General features: G+C 42.7%; 1 protein-coding gene across 1 annotated transcript in view; it reads left to right on the top strand.

The window, feature by feature from the left end:
• The first annotated feature begins 9460 nt into the window (after window positions 1-9460).
• Window positions 9461-17113, top strand: part of CCDC77 (coiled-coil domain containing 77) — a 51372-nt gene continuing 43719 nt past the window's right edge. The window contains exons 1-2 of the mRNA XM_080661400.1: window positions 9461-9554; window positions 12617-12668. The gene's annotated coding sequence lies outside the window, so the exon portion shown is untranslated. The remainder of the gene's footprint in view (window positions 9555-12616; window positions 12669-17113) is intronic.

Genomic DNA, 17113 nt, shown 5'->3' with positions numbered 1-17113 from the left:
GTATAAATGTACTCTCTCTTTTTCTTATTTTTAATTTTTTTTTCAATTACAATTTACATTTAATATTATTCTATATTAGTTTCAGATGTACAAAATGTAGTTAGAAAATTATATTCTTTACAGAGTGGTTCCCCTGCTGCTTCAAGTTCCCAACTGGCCCCATACGTATTTATCATGATACTAGAGGCCCAGGACACAAAATTTGTGCACTAGGGGAGGATGTCCCTCTGCCCTCTGCCTAGCCTGTGCCCTCTTGCAATCCAGGACCCCTTGCTCCTACCACTCAGCTCACTGCTCCTTAACGCTTCCGCGGAGGTGGGAGAGGCTCCCGCCACCACCACTGCGCTCACCAGCCGTGAGCCGGCTTCTGGCTGAGCAGCACTCCTCCTGTGGGAGCGCATTGACCACCAGGGGGCAGCTCCTGCATTGAGCGTCTGCCCCCTGGTGGTCAGTGCACATCATAGTGACTGGTTGTTCTGCCAGTTGTTCTGTCCATTTGGCCGATTTGCATATTAGGGTTTTATTATATAGGACTAGTGACCCGGTGCACGAAATTTGTGCACATTAAAAGGGGATTAATTAGAGGAAATAATTTAATATTTCTATTTGCCCTTTTTCTATAATAGAAGTGTCAGAGATGAAAGAAAATTAGTAAAATGTATATGAAAACCTTCCTCCTGTCAGAGTCTGGGGCTCACCACGGGACCCAGAGTCAAGTTCCCGCCTACCCACATGCACCTCAAAATCGCGTGAGACCCAGATCCGGCCAGTCCCACCCTTGTCAAGCCCTGCCGGGCAGGGGGCATAGCCTCAGGTCCCCTGGCCCAGTGCCAGGATGGGAGGGAGTGGCCTGAGGTCCCCCAGCCCAGACCGGGGTGGGGGCCGTGCCTTGAGGTCCTCTGTCAAGCCCCGCCAGGTGGGGGACATGGCCTGAGATCCCCCATCAAGACCTGCCAGGCGGGGGGCACAGCCTCAGGTCCCCCGTCAAGCCCCACCGCAGGGGGGCGCAGCCTCAGGTTTACTACCTTCAACTTTTTCATCCAGCCCCTCTAAATGTAGTCTCTTAACCAAAATTTTTCTGTATATGCATTCTTTCTCTTCTTCTGGAATACTATCTCATATTAATTAGACTAATTAGACTATTAGACTGATCCTATAGTTTGATTACCTATTTCTTTCATAGGGTATAATCCCTTCTTATCATTGACTTCACCATTGCCTTAAAGTTCCACAATTCTTGAAAACACCTTAAACCTTTGTATATTCCTCATATGTAATAGATAGTGTTATTTTATCTTTTCTTCAACATAATGAGTAAATATATTTGTACCTAAAATTAAGGTCTACAGAAACTATTGTGAATTATCACTGCCTGTTGTCCTCCCTTAATTAAAGTAACAACTACTTTCCAATCAGATTATTTGAACATTCATATTTAGTCTATGTCTACCTTCCCTCAAAGTGCCCACAGCTTATGTCTGCCCAACATATTAATATTATTTACTTGAATTTTATTTACATTTATAGTTTAATGTATTCCTTATCAACTATTCTTTTATACTGAGAAGATAAAGGGCTGTTGGAAGGCAAGACACAAGATTACTAATGAATTTAAGTTCATGATGAATTGTTTCAGCAGTAAGACCATGGATATGTATCAAAGAACATCTTACTACTGCTTCAGGAAAATAATCTGTATTTTTCAGTTTATAAGGTCCTTTGCTATTTTTCTGGATTATGGTTCAATTTTGGAGTTTAATTTTATATCCCCTATTGCAAGTGGGGGTAAATGACAATTTGAATTTATTCCATATGAGTAACTAGTGGGACTTCAAAATGTACTGTAAAAAAAATAATTTAGCTAAGTAAAACATGTCATTTGAATTTCTAAGTCTATATTTACAAAAATATTTGTGTAGTTTGTAAAGTAATGTACCAAGAGCTTCTAAATTTAAAAAAATGGGTGAAGTATTCTCTCATAATTGATTTATATTAGCCCAAATTTATTTCAAAGATGTTATCAATAATTTCTATACCACATATGACTTTATAGAGGACAGACAACATAGACCTTTCTCTCTACTATGTACCAACCTAGATATGAGAGTCAAAATAAAAATAATAATTATGGGGAGGAGATGGTAAATAGCATTCTTCTACTTTCTCTCTGCCCTGTGGTTTTCAATATTAAAAGAATGGTTACTAATTAGTTCTTTGTTTTCTTGGTGTAGATTCCCTGGACAGGCATGTACTTTTTGTATACTCATATTTCCTTTAATGTATTTGTATGTGATTTGTCTGTTTTTCTGTGTGCTCTCAGAGGAGAAGAGTTATTACTTCTTAAATATAGTATTAAGCAAAGATAGAAGCATACTAAATACGTGCTACTTCAATTTTATCATTTCTTACTCTGAGATATATTATTGCTGTGAAGCCTATGATTTCTACTGACAAATAAGAGAAGCCAGAAATTTATTCTTTAGTTATTTGTATTGAACTAATTAAAAGTTAATTTTTTTTCCAGAAAGGTAATGTTTCTTTCACTAGAAAAAGAAAACCTAGTACATGATTCTAAGAATGAATGAAGGGAGAGATTTGCAGTATTTTCATAGTCATCAAGTGAATAAAGCTTGGAGAAAGGTGAAAATTGGCAACAGTGTAAAATGCCAGAAAGAGATCATGTGAAATAAGATAGATGATAAGTGATCTTCAAATTGAGCAATTAGTAGGTCATAGAGCAATTTAAATAAATTTACGGAGTCCAAATGCAGTTCCTAGTGAATTGGGGAGTGAATGGGAGGTGAAGAAAAGGAGTCAAGCACACACTGAAGATTCTTTGGCTGTAGAGGAAAAGGTGGGGTATGAAAATTATAAAGGAGAATAAAAGAAAGTTTTTACAAGCTAGGAGAAATTAGTATATCTAAGTGCTGTGGAGGAAGAACTAATGGAGAAATGGAGGTTGAGTATATAAGAGAAAAATCAAAGTCTCTGAAGAGATAAAAGAAAGAGCATGATGAGAGGAGTAACACATCTGTCTGCAAAGCAGGGGGAAAAGGAAGGAAATACAAGTACAGAGATGGTAAGTAAGTGGGTAAGAAGACAAGCAGTTGAGGCAGGTGGTGCCTTTGAGAAACAAAGAGGGAGGTACTGGAAGGGCTGCATTAGGGGCTTGAAGTCAATGGTGAGTGTCCAAAATGATGATTGTGGAAATTAGGAGAAGGAACAAACATATCATAGGAAGTGTTGTTCTTTACTTCTGAGGGTTTCACTAAAGTTAGGGAACATAAATGTATAGTGATATTATAACTGAACAAAAAAACAGAGGTTCAGCTGCCTGCCATCAAAGCCAAATGCTGAGGCAGGTGCTGGTGCGAAAGGAAAGAGGTTTTATTCAGGTGCCATGACCTAGGATAGTGGTCTGCAAACTCATTAGTCAACAGAGCCAAATATCAACAGTACAACAATTGAAATTTCTTTGAGAGCCAAATTTTTTAAACTTAAACTTCTTCTAATGCCACTTCTTCAAAATAGACTCGCCCAGGCTGTGGTATTTTGTGGAAGAGCCACACTCAAGGGGCCAAAGAGCTGCATGTGGCTCCCGAGCCGTGGTTTGCCGACCACTGACCTAGGAGAATAGTGGACTCCTGACTCAAGCCCACCATTCTTATAGGGATAGGCAGGGGAGAGCTTTCTTCTATCCAATTATCTTGCTAGCTTTTGGCACACATGGGGCTCCTGTCCATTCATATTTCTAGCTTTTGGTGCTCAGGGTAAAAATCTCCCTCTGTCACCATCTTGGCCAATGGGGGAGGAGGCTCCCCCACACTTTGACTGACTGTCTACAGCAGCTGTGGGCAAACTACGGCCCATTCAGCTGTTCTATCCGGCCCGCAGAGCCGAAAGACCGGAGGGTTCTCTTGCTCTCCCCTCTACTCCTTTACTTTGAATTTATATTAGTTCACACAAACACTCCATCCATGCTTTTGTTCCGGCCCTCCGGTCCAGTTTAAGAACCCATTGTGGCCCTCCAGTCAAAAAGTTTGCCCACCCCTGGTCTACAGTAACAGTATAATCTATATTATAAAGAGGTAATATGCAAATTAGGCCTGGACTCCGTAGCGGGTCACGACCAGACAGGAGGAGGTTGCGCGTGCAGGTGAGGCCCAGATCGGAGATGGAAACAGAGTCAGGGGGGCCTGCCAGAGCCGGTGCAGTGGCTTAGGCTGCCCCTGAGTGGACACAGGCAGGAGGGCCAGGGAACGCTGCGAGTCAGGCATGGGTCCCGGCCCCCTGAGGCGTGCCTCCTCGTGCAATTTCAATCGTGCACTGGGCCTCTAGTTTTCCATAAATGTGAGCCATTCTCCAGCAGCACACATAGAAGGCAGATGGTAAGAATAATCTCAAGTGATGGGATTATCAGCAGAATTACAACAGGAAGACAAAGAGAAAGAGGTGAGATGATTGGGAAGAACAGTCAATGTTATGCACCCCAGAACTAAGCTGAGTGGGAAAGTAAAGCCCTGAGGCCAGAGAATATATCAAGCTGGTATTCCCCAAGCAGCTCTTCTCACAGCTTCCAAATATATTCTTCCTCTTGTATTTTTCATTCTGATTAATGTCAGCTACTCCAGCTAGCTTCCCTGTCCTGGATCCAGTCAGTTGGAACTTTAGAATATTTCCCATTTCCTTCATCATATTCCCATCATTGACACTCTTGTTTAGACCTTTAACTTCATATAAATTATCACTGTAACCTCCCAAATCTTCCAGCATTGTTCTTTTAAAAAAATTATTTTAGAGAGAGAGAAGAAGGAGAAGAGAAGGGGGAAGAGGAGGAAGGGGAGGAAGGGAGAAACATTGACTTGTTGTTCCATTTATTTATGCATTCATTGGTTGATTCTTGTATGTGCCCTGACTGAGGGGCAGGAGAGCGGGGGGTCGAATCTGCAACCGTGACGTATCAGGATGACACTCTAAACAGCTGAGCTACTGGACCAGGGCCAGCATTGTTCTTAATTCATCCTCTGCCACTGGAATGATTTTTTAAAAATTATCGTGCTTGCTTTGGCAGCACATTTACTAAAAAAAATTGGAATGATACAGAGAAGATTAGCATGGCCCCTGCGCAAGGATGATATGCAAATTCGTGAAGTGTTCCATATTTTAAAAATAAATTACCAGGAGAGAAACCAAGATGGCGGCATAGGTAAGCACCTAAACTGCTGCCTCGCACAACAATTTCAAAACCACAACTAAAAGACAGAACGGACACCATCCAGAACCACAGGAAAGCTGGCTGAGTGAAAATTCTACAACTAGAAGGAAAGAGAAAATCTCACAGAGAATTGGAGGTACGGCAAAGGGTCTTTGTGCATGCAGAGAGGAAGGGTGGCTGAGAGCCTGGCTGACTTTCTCTGGCGGAAGGGGGAAGGAAGCCCCCGACCGCACTGAACCCCGGTTTGACTGCACTGAACCCCAGTCCCGGGCGAAACCCCGTGGACCCAGGCTCATACAGGGGGAGTCTGGTCTGTCAGGTAGAGAGAAAGGCACCCGGAGACTCAGAGACCGGGGGAGACCCGGGGAAGCCCCGGCAGGCAGGGTTCTGGAGGCGCACGCGCCAGTGTGCACAAAGGCTGTGGAGGTTGCCACAGGCTTTCCCTAGCAGAAGGGAGTCAGAAGCTCCTGACTGCACTGAACCCCAGTTCTGACTACAGTGAACCTCAGTTCCAGGTGAGCCCCTGGGGACCCACGCTTTTACTGGGGGAATCTGGACTCTCGGGCGGAGACTTGGGAGCCGGGGAAGGCAGAGGATAGGAGGTGCGCGCGTGCCAGTGCGCACAAAGGCTGTAGAGGTTGCCACAGGCTTTCCCTAGTGGAAGGGAATCAGAAGCTCCTGACTGCACTGAGCCCCAGTTCTGACTGCACTGAACCCCAGTTCCAGGGGAGCCCCTGGGGACCCACGATCTTGTGGGGGGAATCTGGACTCTTGGGCGGAGACTCGGGAGCCGGGGAAGGCAGAGGTCTGAAGGTGCGCACGAGCGCACAAGGGCAAGGCTGACAGGAAGCCAAGACTGTCTGCTCCGCCCTGAGAATCCACCCCATCCAAGCTGAGCACAGAGGCTATTGCAATTTGGCAAGTCTAATCCTATAAGGCTGTCTCCAGCACCGAACTTCTCCCAGCATAGACACAGCTGATCCTTACAGCCAACTGGCCTGGAGGTCAATTCCTCCCAGTGATACCAACAACAATCAAGACTTAATTACAACAAGGCTGTACACACAGTCCACAAAGGGGTGCACCAAGAGTGTCCACCTCAGGTTAACTGGGGAGGCCGACCCACTGGGCCATATAGGAAACCTAGCACACAAATCTACCCTACCAACTCAGGGAAGCAGTGAAAATGCGGTGTCAAAGAAACAGATTACAAACGAAAGAAATGGAGGAAAACAAACAACTGGATATAGAATTCAAAACCACGGTTATAAGGCTTTTCAAGAATATCCTAGTAAAGGCCGATAAATATAACGAGACCCTCGAAGATATGAAAAAGGACCAACTAGAAATTAAACATACACTGACTGATATAAAAAATATTATACAGAGACCCAACAACAGACTAGAGGAACACAAGAATCAAGTCAACCAATTGAAATACAAAGAAGCAGAAAACACTCAACCGGAAAAGCAAAAAGAAAAAAGAAATAAAAAAGTTGAAGATAGTGTAAGAAGACTCTGGGACAACTTCAAGCGTACCAACATCAGAATTATGGGGGTGCCAGAAGAAGAGAGAGAGCAAGATACTGAAAACCTATTGGAAGAAATAATGACCGAAAACTTCCCCCACCTGGTGAAAGAAATAGACTTACAAGTCCAGGAAGCGCACAGAACCCCAAACAAAAGGAATCCAAAGAGGACCACACCAAGACACATCATAATTAAAATGCCAAGAGCAAAAGACAAAGAGAGAACCTTAAAAGCAGCAAGAGAAAAACAGTTAATTACCTACAAGGGAGCACCCATATGATTGTCAGCTGATTTCTCAACAGAAACTATGCAGGCCAGATGGGAGTGGCAAGAAATTTTCAAAGTGACTACAACCAAGATTACTCTACCCAGCAAAACTATCATTCGGAATTGAAGGGCAGATAAAGAGCTTCACAGATAAGAAAAAGCTAAAGGAGTTCATCACCACCAAACCAGGATTACATGAAATGCTGAAGGGTATTCTTTAAGAAGAGGAGGAAGAAGAAAAAAGTAAAGATAAAAATTATGAACAACAAATACATATCTATCAACAAGTGAACCTAAAAATCAAGTGAATTAAAAACCTGAGGAACAGAATAATCTGGTGAATATAATAGAATCAGGGGCATAGAAAGGGAGTGGACTGATAATTCTCAGGGGGAAAGGGGAATGGGGGCGTTCAGGAAGAGACTGAACAAAAATCATACACCTATGGATGAGGACAGTGGGGGGGAGGTAAGGGCAGAAGATGGAGTGGGAACCGGGTGGAGGGGAGCTATGGGGGGAAAAAGGAGAAACAATTGTAATAATCTGAATAAAGATTTATTTAAAAAAATAAAGTATTTATCTTTATAAAAAATAAATAAATAAATAAATAAATTACCAATCTGTTATTAGGTGGTTGTAAGAGACAGATGGTTGAGAATTAACTTTTGGCATTTGAGTGAATGATGACACATTACCTAGATATAGAATGAAAGGAGAGCAGTCTAATAGGAGAGGCAATACACATGTAGAGAGAAATGTTATGCATGCATCCCAAAACAATTAGGTACCTGCTATGTGTCAGGCACTCTTCTAAATGCTGGATATATGACAAAAAGACAAATTATCTCCACTCATGGAGCTTACATTCTAGTGGTGATGGGAGATAATATAATAAACATAAGCAAATAAAAATTTACTATTTTAGGTGCTGTAGAAAAGGGAGGGAGTGGAGAGAGTGGAGGGTGGTAAGGGAGGATAGAGTAGTCAGAGAAGGACTCAAGATTGATGACATTTGCCTCAGCCTGGTAGCTCAGTTGGTTAGAGCATCATCCTGATACACCAAGGTTGTGGTTTTGTTCCCTGGTCAGGGCACATACAGGAAACAACCAATTAAAGCATAAATAAGTGGAACAACAAATTCATGTTTTCTCTCCCTCTCTCTCGCTCTCTAAAATTAATAAATAAAAATTAAAAAGAAATATTGATGACATTTGGATATAAGCTATGCTATAATAATACAATGACAATTTGCTACATAAATATCAAAGCAGAAGGGGTTACTTTCAATCAAGGAGACAGTATTTGCTTTGGCTTTGGTTGGAATTTTCTGGGTGTAAATTAATAGAAATTAATGGTATTCCCTCACGCCAAACTAGTCAAATTAAGCTTCAATCTCATTTGTTAAATTAAAGCAGATAAAAGGAAGAGTATGAGACAAAGCTGAAAAATGCCATGTTACATTCATAAAATAACCAGTTATCTATAATCTATAATAATAAAGGCATAATATGCTAATTAGACAGACAGCTGAACAACCTTCCGGATGTCCTTCCGGACGAACTTCCAGATGAAGCTGGGCTGTGAGGGCCAAGGCAAGCTGCCAAGGCTGCCAGGGCCAAGCCCCTTGCACGAATTTCGTGTATCTGGCCTCTAGAAATAGAAATAATGAGGTCTGGCTGTAGCAGTTTTGGATGCCATATTACTCTCTGGACTTCATCCTCTAGCATTGTCCTGATACACCAAGGTTGTGGCTCTATCCCTGGTCAGGGCACATACAAGAATCAAACAATGAATGCATAAATAAGTGGAACAACAAATTGATGTTTATCTCTCTCTCAAATCATTTTTTTTTTTTAAAATAGAAAGATTAAGTTCCTTTTCCTCTCCTCCTGGGACACCTTGCTTTTATGGAAAGATGAGACCACAATTGGGTTTTTAACTAGCTTATATTATTAAAGCCAAGTTTTCACGTCTCAGGAATACAGAATCTGCTATCTAACAAAAATAACAGCATTTATATATATAATCCCCTGACTGTACAAATTGAGCCACAGGCGCTAACTTGGCTCAGGACACCAAGGCATGGAAGGAGAAACTATCTTCTTATCTTCACCTTCCTGTAGGTTACAACACATAATAATCCTGTGATCCTTTCCATGACTATGCATCGCGTTTCTGCATCATTTTTTCGTGAAAACAACATAGTTGAGCAAAAATAATCTTGGAGTGCCCAGAACTAGTTCGTTCTGACCTCAAACATCACACTGGGAGAGCTGAGTTGTAGGCTCCTTACATCCTCCGCCCAGAGAGCAGTGTGCAGAAATAAACTACATTTCCCAGCATCTCTGCGCGGTAAGAGGTGGGCAAGGGTGGAGTGGGGCGTGCCTCTATGTGAATAGCCTTCCTATTGGTGCGCACACCTATTGGTGTGTAAAGTTGTGGGCGATTGGACGAATTCGTGCACGTTCGGTGGCGCCGCGACGCTCCCTGATTTGACTTTTGTTTTTCCGTTGGGTTCTGTGACCCGGTGGCTTAGCGTGGCGTGAGTACAGTTTCGGGTTTCGGGGAGGGGGCTAGGCTAGGGGCCTTGGGAAGGAAAGCCCAGGTGAGGCAGAAGTAACTGCGGAAGCAGTGCGGAAGAGAGGGATGTGAGCCTGTAATATGGGGGGCAGGGGGGTCGTCAGGAGGGCTGGGACCGGAAGGGGAAAGTTACAAGATGCAAAGATTTCGAGGTGCTAGAGCACTGAGGAGCTATAGCGACGAGGGAGTTGAAAACGGGGTGGAATTGAAAACAGAGTACAGAATTAGGACGTCCTGGACTTGGGTTCCGGTATTTCCTCACGCCAAACTAGTCAAATTAAGCTTCAATCTCATTTGTTAAAGGATAATAAAAAAATACTTCACAGAGTTGTTGTGGGCTTAGATAAAAATAAATGCCAAAGTGCTAAACAAATGTTAATTGTAAGTAGATAGGCTATAAAAATATACCTAAACAAGGATGTCACAGAGGAGTAGGAATACAAGCTAGCTGAAACCCATTAAGCAAGGGCAAGGGCATTCGTTTTTGGAGGGAGGGGGTACAATGAATAGCGAGGCACAGTTTCTACCTGCAAGGAACGTGCACTGTCATGGAAGAAATGATAGCAGCAAGGAACTCTAATATGTTATAATATGTTAACTTTTAGAGAATTACAACTGCAGTTCTTTTGCAGTTTGATAATTTTGATCATTTTGGATGGAGAGACTCAGGAAAGAGATGAAGGAGGTAATATTTGAGTTTTTTTTTTTTATTGATATTTTACAGAGAGGAAGGGAGAGGGATAGAGAGCTAGAAACATCGATGAGAGAGAAACATCGATCAGCTGCCTCCTGCACACCTCCCGCTGGGGATGTGCCCGCAACCAATGTACGTGCCCTTGACCGGAATCGAACCCGGGACCCTTCAGTCTGCAGGCCGACGCTCTATCCACTGAGCCAAACCGGTTTCGGCAATATTTGAGTTTTTATGTACAGACTGTATTTCATTAAGTGAAATTATGAAAGTTTAGGCAGCTGTGTTCCAGTTGGAGGAACTGGAGGTGAGGAGTCGAGAAAGTTATCTGGAAACCAAGGATATGCTTAGGGGAGTAGAGGGAAATAAGGCAGGAGAGATAGGTTTGGTCCTTAGAAAGAAAGCAGTGACCTCTAGGCTGAGTTTGATTTAATGCATTTGGCTATGAGAAGCTATTGATGACTTTCATGATGTTTAAGAAGATGGTCCAGGGAGACCAGGTGTGTGTAGAACAGTGAAGCCATTATAGTAGAATGGATAAGAGGATAGGGAGATCCTGAATTGGCATGGTTATTGTCGAGATAGAATATAGATGATTTTTATATGGTTGGATGAGAGGGTCAAGAGAAGTAGTAATAAAATAAGGAATTAAAATTTTCAAGTTCAGGTTGCTTGGAAGTTGCTGAATTGGTACCTAAAATAGGAAAGTCGGAAGGAACATGTTTGGATGAAAAAGATGATGTTTTAGGTTTAGGAAGTGTTCATTTTGAGGTGCTAAAAAATATATGATTTGAGTGAATTTTTTTTCTCTTTTTGTTAAACATTTCAAGCTCCAATGGGACATAAACATGAAAATGTCCATTACATAGTCGGAAATTCAAATCAGGAGATTGAAAGAGATGTATTTGTTCATTTAACAAGTAGTTGTTATTCTATGCCAGGTAGTATTTTAATGATAGAGGTAATCACAAAAGCAGTGAAAATAATGATGTTTCCAAAGAAATGGATAGAAGAAGTAGTAAAAAGAAAGTTGAGGACAGAACCTTTTGAACCAAGGGAGGAACATTTTCAGTAAAAATAATCTGCAGTGACTGAGTGCCTATTGTGCACCAGACACTGTGCTCAGTCAGCCCTTTTATTCATTAGTTCATTTAATCTTTACACTGACCTATAACAAATATGTTGTTCTCCCTATTTTCTAAGAAGTAACTGAAGTTTAGAAAGATTAAATAACTTGCCTGAAGTCACACAGCTAAAAAGGGACAGACCTTTGATTCAAACTCAAGTCTGTTTGATTTCAGAGTCCACGTTCTCAACTACAAAGCAGTATTTTTTTAAAAGGGTGATCAACACTGACAAATTAAGCATACAAATCAAGAAGTGACTTATTGGATAATAGATAGGAACCCAAAAGAGCAACGGAATTTACTAATTTGTATGTCTGCTGACCAAGAACAGATGTAGTAGAAGTCAGATTGTTAGCGATTATAACAAAATAAATGTGAGTATAAACAACTTTTTGTAGATGTGAAATATTCCAGAAGGAGGAGTGAGACTGTCTATGAGGGAGAAGAGATTGCAGGTTTTTGGAAGGCTGTTTTTTGTTTTTTTAATATATTTTATTGATATTTTACAGAGAGGAAGGGAGAGGGATAGAGAGTTAGAAACATCGATGAGAGAGAAACATCGATCAGCTGCCTCCTGCACGCCCCCCACTGGGGATGTGCCCGCAACCAAGGTACATGCCCTTGACCGGAATCGAACCCAGGACCCCTCAGTCCGCAGGCCGACGCTCTATCCACTGAGCCAAACCAGTTTCGGCTGGAAGGCTGTTTTAAAGTTTCAAGTTACTCAAGTAGTTTTAGAACAGTGATATTTATCTTTAAAATGTCACCCATATTCATAAAATGTAATGTTATTTGGACATAAAAAGGAATGAAGTACTGACACATATACCACAGCAAGTACTGGAAACGTTATACTGAGTGCAAGAAGCCAGTCACAAAAGACCACATACTGTATGACTGCATTCATATGAATGTCCATAATAGGAAGGTCTATAGAAACAGAAAGTAGGGTAGTGGTTGCTTCGGGGAGGACTGGGGTGGAGTACAGGGATGATAGCTAAAGGATACAGGGTTCCTTCTTAAGTGATAAAAATGTTGTCCAATTGACTGGTGATGGTTGGGCCTATCTGTGAATATACTAATCATTGAATGATACATTTTAAATGACTCTATTGTATGGAATGTGAATTATATCTCAATAAAACTATATTTTAAAATGTCACCTGTGTCTATCATACCAACCCTATTACCATTTTTATTTTCTAGGTTATTTTCTACTAGAGTCAAATTGGCCCAATTTGGAGTTTTGTAAAAGAACGTAAGTTTGAAGAAGGAAAGTAATCTTTTAAACAAGAGAATAAGAAGGGAAATGATGCCCTAGCTGGTTTGGCTCAGTGGATAAAGTGTTGGGACTGAAGGGTCCCGGGTTTGATTCCAGGTCAGGTCACGTACCTGGGTTGCAGGCTCAGTCTCCAGTAGGGGGCCTGCAGGAGGCAGCCGATCAATGATTCTCTTTCATCATTGATGTTTCTATCTCTCTCTCTCCCTCTCCCTTCTTCTCTGAAATCAATAAAAATATATTTTAAGAAAGGGGGGAGGGGGCTGCTGGCTGGTTTGGCTTAGTGGATGGAGCATTGGCCTGCAGACTGAAAGGTCCCAGGTTCAATTCTGATCAAGGGCACATGCCTGAGTTGTGGGCTCGGTCACCAGTGTGGGGCATGCAGGAGGCAGCCCATCAATGGTTCTCTCTCATCATTGATGTTTCTGTCTCTCTTTCTCTCTGAAATCAATAAAAAAATATTTTTTTTAAAAAAAGGAAGATGGCATATTTGGAGGGTTGGCTGGTAGAAGAAAGCAGATGGAATGACAAAAGCAGATAGACATTTTCTAGCTAGATTGGATAGTAGAAAAAAATATTTTGAATAGTCAAATTCATATTGAGGATTAAAATTATTTATTTTTAAAAATGTGTTGAGCCCTGGCCAGGTGGCTCAGCTGATTGGAGCATTGTCCCATATATCAAAAGTTTGTGGGTTTGATTCCCAGCCAGAGCACATACCTAGGTTGCAGGTTTGATCCCCAGTTAGTGTGTGTATGGAAGGCAAACGATTGATGTTTCTCTCACATCAGTGTTTCTCTCTTTCTCTGCCTTCCTTCCTCTCTCTTCCTCTCTAAGAAGCAATAAAAACATATCCTCAGGTAAGGATAAAAAAAATGTATTGAGCATTTACTATGAACTAGGCACTATAGTATAGTATTTTAGTTAGTGGGGGTGCAGCAGTGAACACAGTAGAAAAAAAAAAAATGCCTGCATGCTCTGGCCAGTTTGACTCATGGTTAGTGTGCTTGCCCATGACTAAAGGAAGGGTCGATGGTTCAGTTCCCGGTCAAGGGCCTGTACTTCGGTTGCAGATTTGATCCCAGCCTAGGTTGGGGCTCTTGACGGAGGCAACCCATTGATGTGTCTATCTCACATCGATGTTTCTCCTTCCTCCTGCCCCTTCTACTCTCTCTAAAAGTCAGTGGAAAAAATATCCTCAGGTGAAGATTTTTTTAAATGCCTACTCTTAGTGAGTTTCCACATTCCAGTGTGGGGAGTCAATAAATAAAATATGTCAGATGGTGATAAGTGTTGTGGAGAAATGAAAATAGAGAAGGTGAGTGAGGGAATGCGAGAGTGTCAGGGAGGAGTTCACCAAGAAGGTGACATTCAAGCCCTGAAGGAGAGGGACGGAGCCATGTAGATAAATGGGGAAAGCGTATCATAGAGAACTGCAAGTGCAGGAGTTCTGAAGTAGTTCACCTGTATGTTTCAAGAACAGCAAAGAGGCCAGTGTTGTTGGAGCTGTGAGCAAGGGGGAGAATAGTAGAGAGGTCACAGAAGTAATGAGATAGCTGGACCCATGGAGGACCTTATAGGCCATCTTAAAGAACTTGGCTCTCAGAGTAAAATGAAAAGTTATTGGAGGCTTTTGAGCCAAGGAGGTTTGTGTTTTGACATATTTTAAGTACTCACTTTGCTGTGTTGAGAAGATACTGCAGGGGATGGAATTGAAAGTGGAAGCACACAGGCAAGAGATTATAGTAGGTTGGACTAGCTCAGTGGTCGGCAAACTCATTAGTCAACAGCCAAATATCAACAGTACAACGATTGAAATTTCTTATGAGAGCCAAATTTTTTAAACTTAAACTTCTTCTAACGCCACTTCTTCAAAATAGACTTGCCCAGGCTGTAGTATTTTGTGGAAGAGCCACACTCAAGGGGCCAAAGAGCCGCATGTGGCTCGCGAGCCGAGGTTTGCTGACCACTGGACTAGGGCATGATTAAAATCTGAGTGGTTGGCCCAACTGGCATGGCTCAGTGATTGAGCATCGACCTATGAACCAGGAGGTCACGGTTCAATTCCCAGTCAGGGCACATGCCCGGGTTGCAGGCTCGATCCCCAGTATGGGGCATGCAGGAGGCAGCTGATCAATGATTATCTCATCATTGGTGTTTCTATCTCTCCCTCTTTCTTCCTCTCTGAAATCAATTAAAAAATATTTAAAAATAAATAAATAAAATCTGAGTGGTTGTCAGATTTTAGATATGGTGGTGATAGTCATTAGGATTTGCTAACAGGTTGAGTATCCTACATAATAAAAGGCTAATAGGCAGATTGTCCCCTCAACTGGGAATTCAACTGTGAGTTCAACTAGGGGGTGGAGCCGGCCGGCCCTACCTCCAGTCGGCCCCCCAACCCTGATCGGGAGTGGGGCCAGCCCACCAACCACCCACGGCCCCTTCCCCTAGCCACCAGAAGCCCCTCCCCCTGGCTGGCCTGGCCCAGTTGGCCCCGATTGGGGGCAGGCCAGCCGGACCCTACCCATGCACGAATTCGTGCACTGGGCCTCTAGTAACATATAAGACAAAGAGAGGAGTAAAATTTCTCTAAGTTTGTTATCCTAAACAACTGATGGAATAGTATTAATCATTACTGGGATGTAGAAGTCTGAGAAAAGGTCAGGTTTGGTGGTAGGAGGTATATATCAGGAGCTCAGTTTTGGACTTAAGCTTGTGAGACCTGTTAGACATCCAAATGGAGATATGAACTGGGTGGTCAGATATGTGTGAATTGAGTGGAAGGCAGAGGAAGGACTGGAGGTGTACACTTGAAAACCATGAGATTTCATGAGGTCACCAAGGCAATCCTATATAATAAAAGCCTAATATGCCCAAGTGTCCAACCGTTTGTCTGTGCGATTAGTTGCTATGATGTGCACTGACCACCAGGGGGCAGACGCTCCGACTGGTAGGTTAGCTTGCTGCTGGGGTCTGCCCAATCAGGACTGGGCGAGCCAGGTGGGACACGCCCTGGAGTCCTCCCGCGGTCCCTCCCCAGCCCTGATTGTGCACCCATGGGGTCCCTTGGCCTGGCCTGTGTCCTCTCGCAATCTGGGACCCCTTGGGGGATGTCAGAAAGCCGGTTTCGGCCCGATCCCCACAGGCCAGCCCGAGGGACCCCACTGGTGCACGGGTAAGTATAGATAAAGACAAGGAAGAATTATCAGTGACTGAAAATTAATGTCCTGTGAGGAAGGTGGAGAATCAGGAACATGTGGTGTCCTGGAAACCAATGAAAAAATGGTTTCAATGACTATGGGGAAGCACTCGAGTTCGTAGCAGGAAAACAGTTACAGAATTAACAATAGTGATTATCTCTTCACTCTTTTTCACAAAAATCTTCACCAAAGGACTGAAGATTGTAAGCAGATACATATTAGGTAGAACGTAAGAACAGGACATTACATCATCTCTTTTTTTTTCTTTAATATATTTTCATTGATTTTTAGAGAAAGAGGAAGGGAAAGGGAGAGAGAGAAACATCAATGAGACAGAGAAGCATCAATCAATTGCCTTCTGCACCCTGACTGGGAATCAAACCTGCAACCTGGGTATGTGCCCTGACTGGGAATCAAAACAGCAACCTCTTGGTGCATGGGTCAGTGCTTAACCATTGAGCGACACTGGCCAGGGATACATCATCTATTGACTGGCTCAAAATCATAATGGATTGATAAAGCATGCTTGATAAGAAAGCTTTCCCCAAAGTTAATTTTTTTAAAAAAACTCTCCCTCTCCCCTTTGCTCCCCTAGTCTCTCTCTTCCCCGTGTCTCCTCCCCCTCTTTTCCTTCTCCCTCCCTCACCTTGGTATTCCTTCCCTGAGGTTTTTCTTCCTGCAAATCTCTGTGATAAGATTGTTCAAAGTAGAGGAATTTAGGCTCTGTCTTCACAGCAGCTCTCCATCTCAGTAGCACTCAGTGCCTTTCCCTTCCCCCTCTTCTTCCAAGGGCTCTTTTTTGCTTCTATAACTTGTTTTCTGAGCCTACACAGCCTAACTGGCTCACTTCTGCTACCTCTGTAACTTTCTAAATAAACTTTCTCTAAGGAAAAAAAAAGATATATCATCAATCGGAATGGGGATCGTGAATGAACCTTTTAAAGCTTATAAGTAATATATTTTCTTTCTCTAAGGTAAAGCAGTAGCTACAGCACACACTTAATAAAGATAATATCAATAGCCCGGCTGGCATGGCTCAGTGGTTGAGCATCGACCTATGAACCAGGAGGTCAGGGTTCGATTCCCAGTCAGGGCACATGCCTGGGTTGCGGGCTCGATCCTCAGTGTGGGACGTGCAGGAAGCAGCCAATCCATGATTCTCTCTCATCATGGATGTTTCTCTCTCTCTCTCTCTCTCTCTCTCCCTCCCTCCCTCCCTCC

This window comes from Plecotus auritus (assembly GCF_963455305.1).
Source record: "Plecotus auritus genome assembly, chromosome: 3".
In the NCBI taxonomy this organism is placed as follows: Eukaryota; Metazoa; Chordata; class Mammalia; order Chiroptera; family Vespertilionidae; genus Plecotus; species Plecotus auritus.
Note: the sequence above shows the minus strand (reverse complement) of the source record. Positions and strands in the feature narration are given on the sequence as shown.